Source organism: Notolepis coatsorum (genome assembly GCF_963971535.1).
Source record: "Notolepis coatsorum genome assembly, chromosome: 15".
Classification (NCBI taxonomy): Eukaryota; Metazoa; Chordata; class Actinopteri; order Aulopiformes; family Paralepididae; genus Notolepis; species Notolepis coatsorum.
This window is the reverse complement of record NC_140179.1, coordinates 39,142,138-39,159,211: the sequence shown is the minus strand read 5'-3', so window position 1 is coordinate 39,159,211 and position 17,074 is coordinate 39,142,138. Positions and strand designations below refer to the sequence as shown.

At 41.3% G+C, this 17,074-nt stretch overlaps 1 long non-coding RNA gene across 1 annotated transcript in view; it reads right to left on the bottom strand.

Annotated features, from left to right (window-relative positions):
• LOC311241498 overlaps window positions 1-17,074 on the bottom strand; it is a 57,691-nt gene that overhangs the window by 23,669 nt on the left and 16,948 nt on the right. Inside the window, exon 2 of the long non-coding RNA XR_014620549.1 lies at window positions 12,422-12,534. This is a non-coding gene — a long non-coding RNA (uncharacterized lncRNA). The remainder of the gene's footprint in view (window positions 1-12,421; window positions 12,535-17,074) is intronic.

Genomic DNA, 17,074 nt, shown 5'->3' with positions numbered 1-17,074 from the left:
CATCATTTTAAGTAAATCACCTCCTATCCATGGAAGTGTTTTTCTGTCCACATCTAGGTTTTGTTTTCCTCATAAAAGTATTCATTACATGTTGGATGGTAGACAAAAGGGCATGACAGTCAGAGTCAGCATCTGAGTAGGACAGTACCTCATTCCATTTGATCCCTTTAATTGCATTTTCAAAATTAGTTTGTTCCCCTTTAGGTATTCTAAGTTGGCTAGGCTTTCTTTTCCCAGGGCTAAAATGCTTTTTGGACAGTTTCCTAACAATAAGGGTTAAATTATGGTCAGATAACCCTGTGATCATATTGAGAGTCTTAACAATTCTCTCTGGCTTATTTGTGAATATTAGGTCGATCAGTGTGCTGGAGGACTGGGTTATTCTTGTCGGTCCCTTAACTAACTGTGTCATGTCAAAGGTCTTTGTGATTAGTTTAAGAGCACTTCTGCTGTTTTTGTTTCTGCTAATGGTTTATGTCACCCATTAGTAATACCTCTTTACCAAAATCACATTATTTTAGAAGTTTGTTTAATTGGTCAAAAATGTTTACTTTGGACGAGGGTGGTCTGTACAAACCAACAAGAGTGAAGGACATTTGAGGAGATAGTGTGATATTCAGTCCAATGCACTCAAGTTCATTATCACATCGCCACTCAATTTGCAGCTGATGGTGTCTCGGACATAACACATTATGCCTCCCCCTCTTCCTTTAGGTCTATCCCTCATGTAAATATTGTAGCCGGGGATGCTTAATGCTGCACTTGGAGAATTTGTATGTAGCCAGGTCTCTGACAGACACAAATAGTCCAAATTCGAGTCTTTAATGAGATGTTGGATTTGTTCACATTTCCCAGTGATACTGCAAATGTTTATGTGGCCTCCAAGTAGCCCCTTCGGTTTTGCACTTGGATCCCATAGTATTTTTGCTTGATTGACAGTTTGAAAGAAGTCTCGCTCTCTGCGTTTGATGATTGCAGGATTTATGGTTCTATTCTTCATTTTGATTCGCTGTTGACTTATCGCGCTATTTTGTTTGATTGGCACACCTGGTGCTTGCCTACTAGGACTACATGCGGTGTTTACGAAGTCACTCTTGGTGTTCGGAGCTTTCTCCAGGACGCTGTCACCCCGCTGCTCCGAGGAATCAGCGGGTGGGCCTCCACCGACGCTCACGGCCGCCGAAGTCCTCGTTCGGGTAGCTTCAGCCGCCAGCTCCTCCCTGTACGCCGAGGCTCGTTGCAGGTGCGCAGCCCAGACACAGCACGCCCTTGCTCGGGCTCTCCGCCCAGGCCCAGGAGGCGCGCCGCCCGGCCGACTCCATCGCCAGGTCCGCCGCTCCAGCCCAGACACTCCGCAAGGATAGCGCATCCCCCGCTTCGCCCGAGAGGTAGATGTTAGATTGTTGTTCATAATCAAATGGTAGATTGTCCAGACATAGATCACGTACCTGAATGACAGCTGTACTCCGTGTTGCCTCCGGTGTTGATTCGCAGGTTCCATTCCCCCTCTCCGTGTGGAGAGGGCCGGGGCATGGGTGAATATCACCGGACAGCAGCAAACAAATCGCGATTATAAGTGCAGTCCCTTGTTGGCATCTAGGTGGTTGTTTAGTTGTCCTTCTCTTAGCCCAATCGTAGAGGGAAGGGAAAATAAACGCTGTAGCCAGGGCATGTTTGCCAAAGTCGAAGTTTCCAAAATGTTTGGTTGTTTGGTCCAGCTGTTCAGCGTATTTTGTAAACAAACTAATTTGCCCCAAAAAACTTGGGAACGGATTTATGTGAACTAATTTCAGTGTGGCATTGCTTACATTTTCATCAACGTTTGCCGGTCGTATAAAACTTAAAAACAAACAGTAAAAAAGGGTATGGATTCTTACCTATCTTGATGTGATTTACCTAGAGATATCTACCGCACGAATTCTAGGTGTTAATGAAGCCAGCATAGCAATCTGGTTAGAAGTGGTGGAAAGGATAAAGCATTATATGAACTTTTAATCCTTGGTATCAAGCGGAATAATGGATGTATTCAAGGGGGGTCCGGTGGGGGGGGGGGGAAGAACGAGCAAGAGCATTTATGTGTTGTATTGTATTGTAATTAATCTGTGTATATCTTTAATCTACATCTATTTTAATTTTAAAAACCGGGCTGTCATTATTGTTAGTATTATGTCGGTAATAGCCCTGTGATTTATAGTGGATTTCTACTGTAAATGTTTGTATGTCATTAGTAGAGCTGACGCTGCTCCAGCTCTACCTGACGAGGCTCTCGCCATTGCAACCAATTGCCGGAGCCTCTGTTGACACGGGTCTGGGAGGGGGAGGAAAGAGAGAAGTCAGCGAGTGAGAACTCCGCTAAGAATTGGATCATGTTTTTCGATCGGTTTTCACGATCGGCAAAAATAAAGCATTATCGGAATTCACCAATCTCATATTTATACTGAATATCGGCCGATACCGATCGCTGGCCGATCGATCGGGGCATCCCTAGTTTAATGCTAAAGTCTGTGTCTTTGTCACGTTGAGTTTATACCCTGAATAGTGTCCATATTCTTCCAGTAGATCCATTAGTAACGGGAAGCTCGTGTCTGGTTGTCTCATATATACTATCATGACATCTGCGAATAGACCCAATTTGTGTTCTGATCCCCTGATCTCCACCCCCTTGATTCCCTTGTTCTGCCTAATTAGTTGGGCCAATGGTTCGATGAAGACGGCGAAGAGTGTCGGTGAAAGACAACAGCCCTGTCTGGTAGCCCTCTCTAACCTAATCCGGTCCGTCAGGCTACCATTCACCTTGATGAAAAAATTTACAATTCCCGCACTCACTTTTTCTCTGCTTTTATTGTCGTCAACGTTTCGGCTATTCAGCCTTCATCAGGACAGTGGCACCATTCACCTTGACCCTTGCCGTTGGCTCATGATAGTGATTCGATACATTTGACTGAATCCTTATTAAATCCAAATGTTTCTAAAACGTTATATAGTTAGACCCAACTCACACTGTCGAATGCCTTTTCTGCGTCCAGACTAACCAATAATGCACTTTCTCCCCCTCTCTGAATCTCCTCTACTATTTTAATTGTTTTCCTTATATTATCCTGTGCCTGTCTTCCTTTAATAAAGCCAGTCTGGTCCTCATCTATAATATCGTCATAAATGTCTCAAATCTTTTTGAAATGATTGAAGTATACATCTTATAATCTACGTTAACTCATTGGATGCCACGGACTTGGAGCATCTTTGTTCCTACTGCGCCAACGCTCTAAGAGATAGGAATAAGTGGCAGTGTTTGCAATCTATATTATAGCTATGGATACAATACTATGGCCCATTTGACATCAACTATCTATAGTTGTATATGTGAAAAATAATTAATTTCTTCATGCATATGTTTGCGTGTTATACCGTGGTGAATAAGTATCGTTTCAGAGTGATCCTGGTTAATCCCAGAAAACGGCGTTATGGAGCAATACGTGAATTTCACTAACAGCGTTGGTGTTAGGGGTGGGACGATACATCGATCCCGATCAATATATCGATCTATTATCAAATAGGATCGATGCAACGTAAAAAGATCGATTCATATTGCGATACTCTTATTTTGAAAATCCCCTGGTGAGCATATCCGCTCGGCCCCAACAACAACAGTAGCTCCGCGTGTGTAGACGTTACAGTATAGCTCCAGAGTCTGCCTATTTTGCGACCCGAAATAAGTGCCTGTTTTTTCCCCCCCACAACGGGTCAAATGCATCTAACATGCTTTGCATCCTCGCCATTCCTTTATGCCCACGTCGCGTTAAAGACCGAAATTAACGTTACATTAGCTTAAGCTAACTAAGCTAAGCTGATCAGAGCCATAGAGAGAACAGCAGAGGTCCATTAACGTTGGTTGGGTCCACCTCCACGTTATCATTCTCCTCCCTATACCTAATTATGTCCCTCTTTATTTCTTCTACTAATCCCTTGTTATTCAATAGGCCTACGTCCAGTCTCCAGACCGTATTCCGCCTTCTACCGGTTAGATTTACTGTCAAATATATTGTACTATGGTCCGACAAGTCTGTGACCCCTATCCTACAGTCCTCAACCCTGTGTCTGTCTCCTGTTGTCATAAAAAAGTTGTCTATCCTAGAATAGGTTGAGTGTGGATGTGAGTAGTTTGTGTAGTCTATCTAGTGTGTGCATATCCATCCATATATCCGTAATTCCTAATTATGTCAGTTGTATATTCATGTGCCTACTAATATGTGTCCTACATTTTCTTGTACTTGTTGTATCCAAGTCATAGTTTAAAGTCCCCCGCACAAATTAGAATTCCTTCCAATTCCACAGCTATGATATAAAAAATGTAATTCCTCACTGTCCGGTGGTGCATATACATTAACACTTTCAGCACCAGAGGGCGCTGTGTACTGTGTGGTTGAAAGGCCAGCGCTCTAAAGTAGTGATGCACGATATATCGGCCGATATGGCAGTGTTTTTACACATCGGTATCGGTGTGTAAATCAAGATAGGGCAGATATGGGCTGATATTAAAAAAAAATTAAATAATTATTTTTATCTTTTTTTACATGTTTGGCCTTAAATTGTTTCAAAATATCAGTCATTTCTGAAAATAAGTTACAAAAGTAAAAAAATTTAAATGTGTTTTGGAAAATAGATCCTTATTTGATTATCATAAAAAAGTGTTTTCTATACAGAGATATCGACATCGGTAAATATCGGTATCGGCCAAAACAGCAATATTAATATCGGTTATCGGTATCGGCCACAATTTTCACATCGGTGCATCACTTTTGCTTTGATCGTCACCAACGGAATACGTTATGGACTAGCGTTACACACATACGCTCGGATCGCAATGAAGGCATGCTTTGATCAACGCAAGATTGATATCATATAGCCCTTACCTTGACTAGGATGTGTCCCAAAAAGAATATTCCAATTATCTGATTGAGAGTCCCAGTATTGGTGTCGATCGTGTCGCCAACATAATCCGCCATACATCATCCATCTGGAGCATTTGACGCTCCTCAAGCCTATCGGGACATTAATTAGTGTGACCATTTGCCCTTCCATCTTCCCCTTGACCACCACATACCTCCCTTCTTTATCACATATTTCTTTGTTCATCTCAAATTTCACAGAATTCCTAATTAATATAGCCACCCCTCTCCTATGATTCTGCTTAAACGAACAAACGTGGTGAAGGGGGGGGGGGTTGAAGGTTAGACAGGTTTAGACAGAACTTGGATATTGGACAATGGGCTGTCTGCCAGGGAGGGGGTAATTACAATTTGGGGTGGCGGGGGAGATAGTTATTCCACAATGCAAAACACTGGGTTATCGAGCCAGTTCTCATTAAATTTGCACTTTCCCATAACGAGTGCAAATGCCTGGGGCAGTTCAACTAATGTAACGTTAGCGTTATCGATTGCTAACGTTAGCAATTTTTTTTACCTAGCTAGCTGATATCGTAACTAGCTAACTTGGCCTATTGAACTTGAATATTGTGCTCTCGAGAGTCGACTCCGTTGCTGAAATAGTTTGCTGCAAACATAAGGACTTTGTTGGTTCCGCTCATTCCGGTCTGCGTGATCCTAGTATGCTACAAAACGGTAAATAAAAAGTCTTGACTTTATCTCCCATTACCCGTTTTTCCCCAGATTTCATAATGAAACATAAGATGACATCCACATTTTTATCTTTCCTGTCTATGGCATTTTTTAAGACCTCTGAAAGATGGATTTAACCTTGTGACAGACTACATCAAGTTGTGAGGATAGCATTGTGCCTACCAAAAGGGTACGATGCTATCCTAACAATAAACCATGGTTTAACGGAGACATCAAAACTCTCCTCAGTGTTTCCCTTATATGCATTCAGCTACGCCACTGCTGAATTAGGACCACCGCTGCTATGAACTAAACCAGGGGTGCCCAACCTTTTTTGAACCAAGATCTACCTTTAATTTGACCTACTCTCGGCTAGTATTAGTAGTAATAGTAGATTAATAATACCCATTCAATATGCACATGACAGAAAATATTATATGGCAAATAATATTTTCCGTCATGTGCATATTGAATGGGTATATAATATAATATGATATTTTATATATCATTGTAACGGTGTAGTGTAGGAATTACAAGAATGACAAGAATGAATATTATCAAACGGAATTGTTTCTGTATACACATTTATAAAACGATCAAAGCATATTTAGCAATTTTTTATGCGTTCACATGCGCTTTAAGAATAAACAAAAACAAGACTTAATGGGAAGGGTGTGCTTGTACATTTGAACAGTTCCATGATACTTGGCTGAATTGTGCTGAGATAGAGGCACAAATCCGCTTCTACTCTGAGGCGAGATCTGTATTTATTTTGTATTAACACTTTGAGTGCCAGCCACGAGAAATCTCGTTAGTTCATGCCATACGTTGAGTGCCTATGACAAGAAATCTCGTTATTTAATTGTTATTTTTTTTATTAGCGATTTCCATTCATTTTTCATCAATCTAGCCTCCCGTTACCATTGGGACTGGCTTTGAGCTCGAACAGGGAAAATACCGTCCCCTATCGTCTCCCGGATGGTAATGCACCCTTTGGATTGGACTGAATGAAAATGCATGGGGAAAAGAAAATCCGGAATCCATATTTTACTTGTCAGGCATGTAACCCGAGCCGATTGCAGTCATTGTGGTCCCTCAGAACAGAGTGGAATGTGTTTCGATCACCCAGCGTTGGATCAATAAACGCGATCGATATTTGGAATGGCGATCAGGAATTGGAATAATCTTTTTGGAGAACATCTGATCTGAGGTAAGGAATCTATTTTACCAGTCTTGGGGTAATCAGAGATTTTTTTCACATAATCAACGTGTCCCCTATATGTGTGTGTGTGTGTGTGTGTGCTGATCAGGAAATAGATAATCGATTTAGCCAGCTTCTCTAGCGTGCATAAGTACACATATACTATCGATAATCTAGCGTTTATTTGAAAACTATTCATAAATAGGCCGAAAAATTACAACGTTTCTTGTGTATTCCACTAAAGGGTGATTCCTGCAGAATCAAATTTTTTTCTGGACATTTCCAAAAACGAGTGTTTTTCAAAATGGTATAAAACGGAAATGTACAGATGAAAAAACAATCCGTTTCATACATGTTGACTGCAAGCAAGTCATTGATAAGCGATGGGCATATTAGACACATAGCCATAATTTTATATATAGTTTATGCGTTCGCAAATGTGCTCGCCCTCCCATTGACTACAGCGCTGGCACTCAAAGTGCTAAATCGTTCGCCCCCTGCTGGCACTCAAAGTATTAATGTACTTTGAGAATCCCGCTTCACAGAGGTATGTTGACGCAAACGGGACAAGCTTTTTCAGCGCAGCATTACACAGCACTGGGTAGTCGTTCCGGACTGATATCCAGAACTTTGCGAGGGCCTGTCCAGTGAACTTGACTTTCAGTAGCTTGTCACACGAAAGATCGATCAACGCCTCCTGCTCAGACAGAGGGAGGCCTGTTGCGAGCGTCATGCTCAATGAACGGATCTTGGATCCAGTTAATGGTCTGTGCTCTTTCTTTCAGGGAAATAATTCCAAAATTGATCAATGAGCCCTTCTATGTGGCTACAAATCATTAAATACGGGCTCTGCTTACGTTTTTCCACAATTGACATGCAGTCAATTCTTCTTGAAATAGTGTCAGCTGACAGCGGTATTGTATGGAGCTGCTCTGCAACACTTTGTCCACAAAGGACAGAAACCACATATTTGGTACAGGGCAACCAAAAGCTCTCTGCAAGTGTGTGGGGTTTCCCAGTCTTTGCGATCCTATTGGCAACAATAAACAAAGCATGTAGTCCCGACCAGACGGTCGATATACCTGCGCAGGGCTGTCACGCACGCTCGCGCATGCACGTTGCAGCACTTTGCGCTCCTCTGACACAAAAGACCAGACGTGGCCTGCGCTGATGTATGCGATGTGTATTGGAATACTGTGCCTCCGTTGATGCAGGGGCGAGACATGGCAAATACACACAGCGGCCAGGTGGAAAACTCTATCTGAGTTGGGCTTGCGGATTTCCGCTTGATCTTTTTTTTTTAACACGTGCATTATGCAAAGACCAGCCCCGACCTGCTTCTGATTTGCTCTGATCATCACCCTGAAATTCGCATGGGCTGAATGACAAATAAACAAAATAGCCATCGTGAGCATCAACTTTCCGAATTGAAACGATAAATAAGCACAGTGTCTCATACTGGTTTCACAATACAACATTTCCGAATGGACGTTTGGATTAAACAAAGTGTATGCAGTGATGCTTTCCCAGCGGAACACAAGCTGCTTAAGGTTACACAGGTAAGTCATACACGTTAATTAAGCTATGTAACGTTAGCACGCAGCTAACGTTAAGGTAGCAGGAGCCGTCGGCCAACAAAGATGTTTCAACAAATGGATTCACAAAATGGATTATCATTCAAACGTTATTGAAGCGTCCCGTGACCAGTAAGTAGGTAGGACCGCAGCAATGTTCACTGTGAATTGAAAATGGGGGACCCTGATGTAAACAAGACAAACGTCTTTCTCTGGTCTGCATCCCCTTAACAATTGTGTGTATTGAGCCGTACTGTATTGTACTCATTCGGCAATCTGTTAAATAAAGTTTTCATTCATTCATTCGCTATGTGCCTACAGTACTGAACTAGAAAAAACCTGCGAGTAAGTCAAGTACGCTGGAGTGAGGCGCGGACGGAAGTGGCCATAAAATACGCGAGGGAGGTGAATGAATGAATGAATGAAAACTTTATTTAACAGATTGCAGAATGGGTACAATTAGGGCTGCAACTAACGATTATTTTATTATGTCGACTAATCGTTGCAGCCCTAGGTACAATACAGTACGGCTCAATACACACAATTGTTACACATTGATTGCCAGCCATTGTATCCATCAAAGTACCCAGTCTGCCACAGTTGAAAACCTATGGAGATGTTTACCTTCTTTGCAGGGCTATAACCTTTTTAATTGTATTGCTATATTGACATTACTATGGCCCATTCAACATCGATTATCTATCGTTCAGGATGTGGGAACGTTATATTTTTTCATTCATACATTGTTGTGTTACTAGCGTCGAGAATATAAGTATGTTTTTAATCTTTTCTGCTGTAATTCCAAAAACAATAGTTATAGGCCCTGAAGCATAGATTATCGATTGACGTTTCTTTCCCATACACGCTATATTGAAAAATTCAAAATGTATATGATGGGTATACATTATGCTTCATCATGTGTGAAGGAAAGGGGAGGGTCTTTTATAATTCCTTGATCGTCAGTAACAGCTTTATTTACTATGGCTTGATACGTTGATCAGGTGGTTTGCAGTGAAATGAATAAACAATCGGGCTGAAAATAACGTTACTGTCCTCTTACCGTGCGCCGATGAGACTGGATGAGAAAGATCCCAATTATTTGACGCCGATCTCCTACATCCATTTCCGGTTTGTATGGCGCAATAAACGCCGAAATCATATCGATTATTGCGTTATGGCAGCGATCCATATGCACTATAGTGTTTGTCTGGATCCACGTAACAAGATGTGACTGCCGGAGGAATTTCCTCGACGCACCGATCACACCATCCGGTTTTGAGTGTAACTCGCCCGACCATCAACCAGGCGGCGGTATTGAGGCGTTGCAGTCTCATTCAGGGTCCCGGTGAAGCACCGGAGGTTGGCTGGATGAATTATGAATGCCATGGTGAAAAAAATTAAACATTGATCTAAAAAACGCTGTACAGCGCTGTTGGGGTTCGCAGGGATTAAAGCAAAACATTTAAAAATTTTTATAGCATTAGCGTTTTAAGGGAGCCTACTTGTTTCGGTTTCGTATAATCCGATGTAGTTACCCCCCCCCCCCACCCATTTTCAATTCAGTGACATTTATGACATACACAACGGATTGGGCGAGTTACAACCGGAAATGGATCTCTGGTGATCTCCGTGCATCTGGGAAATGTGTCCGGCAGTCACATATTGTTGCGGGACTCTAGATACACATCCGTGTATATGGATCGCTGCAGTAACTCAATAATCGATATGATTTGGGCGTTTATTGCGCCATACAAACCGGAAATGGATCTAGTCGATCAAGGTCAAATAAGTGGGATCTTTTTCCTCCAGTCTCATCGGCGAACGGTAAGAGGACAGTAACGTTACTTTCAGCGTGATTGTTTATTATTATTAATGCAAACCGCTCTGATCAATATATCACCCATACAATATAAAGCATTTACTGACGATCACGGAATTATAAATGACCCCCCCCCCTTTCATCCGTGCATTATGAGTCATAACGTTTAGGATCGTATTCAGTTGGATTTTTTAATATAGCGTGTATCGCGAATAAACTGCAATCGATAATCTATATTATGCCTTTAGGCCTATAACTAGCGTTCTAGGAATTACTGCAGAAAACGATAAAAACATACTTATATTCTAGACGGTATTTTCGTATGAATATATGAATGAAAAAGTATAACGTTCCTACATCCTTAACGATAGCTAATCGATGTTGAATGGGCCATAGTAATGTCAATTTAGCAATACAATTTAAAAAGTTATAGCCCTGCAAAGAAGGTGAACATCTCCATAGGCTTAGACTGGTGGCAGTGATCATACATTGATGGATATAAGCGTGGCAGTTAATGTGTTAATCATAAGTAACTTTGATGCAGTAGCGTGTGTGTGGGGGCAGGTTTGTGCAGGTCGCTTGACTGAAACCTTTTTCAAAGTTTCGAACGTGTGGACCAGATTGACGCGACACAAATTGACGGATATTTATCGGCCACTGCCATCGGCCATTGAGATGGCAGTCAACAAGGCACTTATCGGCCGATACCGATACCCGACCGATATATCGGTGCACCCCTAGTATAGTACCGTAATTCCTCTAATAGTAACCGGGTCTCAAATACAAGCCGGGTCTCTATTAATGGCCGGGTGCGCTCTTGAGCTAGGCAATTATAAGCCGGCCTCCTAATACAAGCCGGGTTACTAATATACTGAGCTAGTTACTTGATTTCACTTTGAAAACGTTGAAATGACCAGTGACCACCTGTAATTGCACTGTTTACTATTTCATACAGTACTTGGTTTCAATAAATGAACCCAGTACATTTTACTGGGTTCAAACCGACACAAAATGTTGATTTATTCATTATGATCCGTTTGAAAATTTGAAATATAGGCCTCCCTCTTATACAGGCCTCCTCCTAATACAAGCCTGGTACCCGCTACAGTTGAAACAAATACAAGCCGGGGTTACTATTAGAGGAATTACGGTATATTGTATTGTAACTCAGTTACTTTTCTACTCTGCATTGTATATATGTATATATTGAACACCTTTGTCTACGTACTTGACTTCTATTTTATACTTACTATACTTTTTATACTCATCTATTTTTATCTAGCACAATCTCTGGAGCAAAACAGAAAGAAGCATTTTATATAAAAGTATTCTGTACTTCTGTATGACAACTAATAAAGAAACTTGAACTTGAACTTATGAGTGTATTTTAATTTGATTGCCCTGTACTGTCAATTTAGTTGTATATGCCTCGCTCATTATACAATGACAATAAAACTGAATTGAATGTGAAATAAGGTGTGAACTAACTAAGTTATTTAGATCTATTATGCTTATGTTGATCTGATAAACATATTACAAAAAAATTATCAATAAGCTACTCTTGGTCTAAACAATACATCCGTATTGTCAATTGTCATTCACTTGTCAAGAAAAATATAACACTATCAAACAGCAGCTTTATTTCACTGATGTTTTACTACGTATGTGTATCTCAGAGGAGCTCTCTATTATTTTTGACCAATTCATAGACCACTGCACTTCCGCGTTACATTGAGCTCATGGGAGAGAGAGCGGGGGGAGAAAATGAATGAATGTGGATGAGAGCCTTGACGTTACGTGGTTGTAGCTACGGCTGTGGGGGTGCTGGAGACATGATCTAACAGACTTTTATACACCTGAGCTATAGTCACTTTTTCAGCACCTACTCCCCATGGGCATTCATTTTCTCCCCCCGCTCTCTCTCCCATGATTTCAGAATACTATAGACAATGAATGTCTTTACAGCTACATAAAGCTATCAGAGGTAGCTTCGGGTATCGGGAGAAATGTAATCTTTCATTGTGAAGAGAATTACGTCGCTGCAGATGCTAGCAGTTAGTTGACCATGGAGATGGTAAAGTACTATAAATGTAAAACATTTGGAATTTTTACAATTAAGGTGGGATTGTACAACTTCAAGGCTCCTTTCAAGCACCGCGGCTGTAAGGAAGGAGCAATAAGAGGAAAGAAAAGTAAACATAATTGTACTTACAGATGTTGTGGTGTCCAGTCTGATGTCTGTTTACACAAGAAGAACGTTTTGATCCAGATATTTTTAGTAGAAAGTCTTGGTCCAGTAGAGTTCTGCCACAGAGAGACTTCACACTGTAAACACACAAAGCGTTTGTTGAATAATCCAGGAATTTATGTGGAGTGTACCGAGGCTTGTGTTGATAACATGTGTGGTGACGTTGAACCTCGTGCGCCGGTCGTACCACGTGACTGATTCAGGACATTTGGCTCACGATTTGAGATAATGGGGCAACGAAACGCAATAGTTACCTATGACCTCACACTGTGTTGACTTAGGCATTTATTGCACGTTTGTTTGCCATCTGTTCCAGCTTCTTTTTTTGTGATGGAACGAGCTAGAAAGAGGATTTGTGCAGATAGGGGAATATAGGTCTTCACTTGACATTACATGTGGTGTGCTGCAAGGGTCAATTTTAGGACCTAAATTGCTTTTACTATACATTAATGATACATGTAATGTTTCTAATATATTCAAATGTTATATTTGCTGATGACACAAATGTCTTCTGTGCAGGGGAGAACCTTCAGACTCTTTTGGAGGTTGTCTCAGCAGAACTGGGCAAGCTGAAGTTGTGGTTTGATGTAAACAAATTATCTCTGAATATAAAAAAGAAAACGAATTCATGGTTTTTGGGAAACGGCACCTACATTCGAATAACGTGGTGGAATAGAAATGTTATAGCGTTAGCTTGGAAAGAGTATACAACACATTCTTAGGAGTCATAATCGACCACAATTTCAGCTGGAAACCCCATGTCAACCATGTCAGGTCCAAGTTAGCAAGGAGTGTTTGAATACTGGGAAAAACGAGGCACATTCTGAACCATAAATCACTACATGTCATACACTGTACTGCACGCTCATTCTGCCATATCTAAATTACTGTGTGGAGGTTTGGGGTAATACCTACAAGAGCACCATAGAGGCAATAATAAGCACCATGCAAAAAAGAGCAATCAGAATTATAAATAATGTAGGATATTATGAACACACACCAATGGACTTTTTTTAATCACAGACATTGAAATTTTGGGATTTAGTGGAATTCAAAACTGCACAAATAGTGTTTAAAGCAAGTCATAATCTACTACCAGGCAACATCCAAAATATTTTCAGAGATAGAGAAGGGGCAGGGAACAAAATTTACTTTTTGACTTACCAAAAATTATAAATAGCTTTTTAGTATATCGCCATGTGTTATTATTACTATATAATACTCTCATATGCATTAATATCATAAACAACATAAGGAATATTAGCATAATTTTGAGTGGACTGAAGGAATGAGTCAGCGTTAATAGTTTTAAATGCAAATAATTTGCAAATAACAGGTGGTGAGAGCAGGCAACTGCACCTCCTCATCCATCACCCTCAACATAGGGGCCCCCCAGGGCTGTGTTCTGAGTCCCCTCCTCTACTCCCTGTACACACATGACTGTGTGGCACAGCGGAACAAGAACACAATCATCAAATTTGCTGACGACACAGTAGTGGTGGGCCTGATCTCTGCAAATGACGAGAGGGCCTACCTGGAAGAGGTCAAGGTCCTGGCGGGATGGTGTCAAGAGAACAGCCTCTCCCTGAACGTAGGGCTGGGCGATATATTGAGTATACTCGATGTATCGCGGCTTGTTCTACATGAGATGTAGTAAATTACTATATCGTGAACATCGAGTATATGGTGTCACGTCGCGGCTGATATGAGACTTGCTTTATTTAGTGCAGAGCGTTCCTCTCATTTCATTATGACCAGCGCGGACCTTAAATTACATGCAATTGTAATTTCATTACACCGACCAGCACGGACCTTCAATGACATGCAATGGGCTAACGTTAGCTGCTAAGTTAAACCATAATAGGCTAAGCTAACTAGCGTTAGCTCTTAGCTGCTAGCTCTTAGCTGCTAGCGTTAGCTCAAAGCGGACTCCATGACACTAGTTCCATTAGTGAGAAAAGGGGGTGGGTTATATTGACGACGCTTGACAACAGAGGTTTAAAGATAACTTCATATTTATTGGTTATTCGTTTCTTGCATCCAGTTTCAATCTCCGTGTGTTCGGGAGCATGTCTATGTTCCCCGGGTCCTATGTTCCCCGGGTTCTATGTTCCCTGCTTTGATTGATTGGACATTTTAGACCACCAGCCCTGATTCCAAACTCTAACCTTAACCAGTTCGAAAGAGGGCCTAAGCTTAACCGTTCGAAACAAGGCGGACATTAATAATTAATAAAATAATAAAAATTAATACAATTTTCAATCTATTAATCAATCAAAGTGGGGAACATAGGAACCCGGGGAACATAGGGATGATCCCGTGTGTTCAACCTCCTGTGTTTACATTAGAGTGTGACATCATCGCCTACGGCAGCTTATACGCTCAAAACGCAATCTCTCTCTCTCATTTAAAGTGGGATAGTTGATGATATAAACATTTCATTTCATTATCTGAAATATTCTAAAATCATTAAGTCTGCTATAAGCCATTATCCCTTTGTAAGGCTTTGTGTGTGATTATTATTTTCTCACAGTAGTATATATATATATATATATATATAAACTAAAAGGAGAATACCTTCAAGGGAAAGAAGGGACCGCACACTCCACAGGACTGGTTTTTGCTTTTTTATTGTTGCACAACGCGTTTCGCTATCGCTTCCTCAGCGATAGCGAAACGCGTTGTGCAACAATAAAAAAGCAAAAACCAGTCCTGTGGAGTGTGCGGTCCCTTCTTTCCCTTGAAGGTATTCTCCTTTTAGTTTATATATCTCTCTTGCGCTGACCTGCACCTCCAGTCGGGGTCCAACCAGATGTGCACGAGTCTTATTTAGTTTAATAGTTTAATATATATATATATATATGTGTGTGTGTTTGGCTAAAGTGGATAGAAAACACAGTACTGTGCAAAAGTCTTAGGCACCCAATAGTTTTTATATACATTTCTTAGATGTAAATAAAAAAATGTATTAGTGTGTCAGTAGACTACTCTTAGTACATTTTAATTTAATTATTTTTTAAAGCATCTTCATGATTTAATAATGGAAACATATTTTGCAGGGACTTATTATAATCATCATATTGGTGTGACTGTATGCATCAAAGGGTTAAATCAAGCATTTTTAAGTGCTTTAGAGGAAATGTCAAAATATCGCGATATCATTTAGAGCCCGTATCGCCCAGCCCTACCTGAACGTCAGAAAAACAAAGGAGATGATTGTGGACTTTAGGAGGTCGGGGGTCAGGGACTACAGCCCCCTCAGCATCGACGGGCCACCGGTTGAGAGACTGAACAGTTTTAAGTACCTCGGAGTCCACATATCCGAGGACTTGACATGGACCACACATTGGCAGTGTTGTGAAGAAGGCACGGCAACGCCTCTACTTCCTCAGGCGCCTAAGGAAGTTCCAAGTCAGTCAGAAGATCCTTAAGAACTTCTACTCATGTACAATAGAGAGCATCCTGACTGGCAATATCACCTCCTGGTTTGGGAATAGCACCGCACAAGACCGTAGCAGACTACAGAGAGTGGCCCGTTCAGCCGGGCGCACAATTGGAGGGGGGCTTCCCACTCTCCAGAACATTTACAACAAGCGGTGCATGGGTAAGGCTAAGAGAATTATCAAAGACTCCAGCCACCCAAACAACTGCCCCTCTTTGAACTGCTGCGGTCAGGCAAGCGATACCGGAGTCTCATGGCAAGCACAGAAAGACTCAGAAGAAGCTTCTATCCCCAGGCCATCAGGTTGCTCAACGAACAATAACACTATGCAACAACCATCAAATGCACTCACAGCACACACATCCATACACTCACTTAGTTTAAACAAACAACTCACTGCAGCACCCACTCTACACACTTTAGAACACCTAAACACACTTTATATTTATTGGCAAAGAATTTGCACTACAACCCATACCTCAGTACACCTTACTGTAAATTGTACCTAAATTGTACCTCATCCCATTTCTGCTTTGCACTATATAGTATATTGTATGGTAACTCAGTTACTTCTACTCTGCATTGAACATTGTACATACTGAACACTTGTGTCTACGTACGTGACTTCTATTTTTTACTTGCTATACTTATTTTATACTTATCTTTTTTGTCTAGCACGGTCTCTGGAGCGTAACAGAAAGAAGCATTTTGTATAAAAGTATTCTGTACTTCTGTATGACAACTAATAAAGAAACTTGAACTTGAATTTATTGAAACATAGAAGTGGGGTTGGGACACACACTGTTTCAACTCACCACCCCTGCATCATATTGTAGTCTAGTCTGTCTTCAAACTTCCACTCTCGAAACTTTTTTATATTTGAATATCAACATTATCTGTCCATCCTCAGTTTACTATGATATACTCCTGTCCTGAGTCCTGACTAGTGACTTCGTCTTTCCAAACGCACGCACACACACAGAGAAAGGTAAAGTCCCCCCCCCCCCCCATTTCCCTTTCCCCAGTCCTAGAGCTGCCGCGATTACCGCGGTATCGCTGTTACATCACGCCCACCGCAGAGTTACGGCTCGGGCACATTGAACGTGCACGAATTTCACGCACGGGATCGCGCGCCTGGCCAGACACACCTCCGACGATATAGCGCGCGGAAGCGC